Source organism: Aplysia californica, unplaced genomic scaffold, assembly GCF_000002075.1.
Source record: "Aplysia californica isolate F4 #8 unplaced genomic scaffold, AplCal3.0 scaffold00497, whole genome shotgun sequence".
NCBI classification, from domain to species: Eukaryota; Metazoa; Mollusca; class Gastropoda; order Aplysiida; family Aplysiidae; genus Aplysia; species Aplysia californica.
Genome location: NW_004797767.1, coordinates 249822 through 251247, shown reverse-complemented (window position 1 = coordinate 251247; position 1426 = coordinate 249822). Strand labels below are relative to the sequence as shown.

General features: G+C 40.0%; 1 protein-coding gene across 1 annotated transcript in view; it reads left to right on the top strand.

Moving 5' to 3' along the window:
• Positions 1-1426, top strand: part of LOC101856454 (programmed cell death protein 10) — a gene marked incomplete in the record, with an annotated part of 11543 nt that overhangs the window by 8696 nt on the left and 1421 nt on the right.

Sequence of the window (1426 nt, the reverse complement as noted above, 5' to 3'; positions counted from 1 at the left end):
CACTTTCCTCACTTTACACGAGTTTTCCTCACTTTACACGAATTTTCCTTACTTTACACGAGTTTTCCTCACTTTACACGAATTTTCCTTACTTTACACGAGTTTTCCTCACTTTACACGAGTTTTCCTCACTTTACACGAGTTTCCCTCACTTTACACGAGTTTCCCTCACTTTACACGAGTTTTCTCACTTTATACGAGTTTTCCTCACTTTACACGAGTTGTGTATAGACACCCAGGTTCATCAGTAAATTTGACGACACACATGTTTTTCTACATACAAATGCTAGCACAAGATAACATCTTTTGTAGACATCCTTAGTGTAATAGAAACAAAAAATACACTCTTTCTTCTTTCTAGAGGTGTATTTGTTTTTACATGCAATGAAAAGAAACTTTGTCATCATCATCTTCATCGCCTCTCTCACACTAGATCAAGATATAGGCCACGAACAAGCACTTTCCACTTCCACCTTTCCCTATCCTGGGCCAGCGTCCTGATGTTATTTCATGTCCACCCACTATTCTGTACATCTTAGAAACTTTGCAACTGTTGATAAAGTTCTGTGAAAATCAGCTTCTTTCCCCTGGCTTGCAGCATAAAGGCCAGTTTTGAGTAGCTACTATTTGATTGGTTTGTTTCGTCATTGATCTATTTTTCTCTAATCAATTGTGAGGCAACTAGGGGGAAATCCGGCGCTCGTCCAAATCATGAAGTTGAAGAAACTGGCCTTTTCCCGCCGGATTGGCCATTTTGACGGAATTTTTGTTTTTGGATTCGTTACCTTTTAAGTCCATTGAAGAACACATTTCTGTATGGATTTTCCTCACTTTACACGAGTTTTCCTCACTTTCCTCACTTTACACGAGTTTTCCTCACTTTACACGAGTTTTCCTCACTTTACACGAGTTTTCCTCACTTTACACGAGTTTTCCTCACTTTACACGAGTTTTCCTCACTTTCCTCTGCTAACAGGAAGTCTGTTCCATTACTTTGAAAACATGGATCAGCCGAGAATTTCGTGTCTTTTCATTACTGGATTGGAATAGATAGCAAGCCACTCGAGCCATATTTTGCGGCTCTCAGTCCGGCGAGGCCAGGGCCGTGAGCGGCTCATGGTCGGGAAAGTGTTAAGTTCTAGTGAATTCTTAGTTATAGTGTGTTTATAAGTGCTAATATGTTTTGTTATTGCTGCTGTCCTAACATGTATATAATTAATGTATGGTTGTGAAAGTTTTTCTTTATGCAGTTAAACTGTTTGTTTTTTGTTACTGTGAAATATTTTATCTTGTGTGAATGGCTCAGTGATCGTGAGATTGATGTACAGCGCTCAGTGATCGTGAGATTGGTGTACAGCGCTCAGTGATCGTGAGATTGGTGTACAGCGCTCAGTGATCGTGAGATTGGTGTACAGCGCTCAGTGAT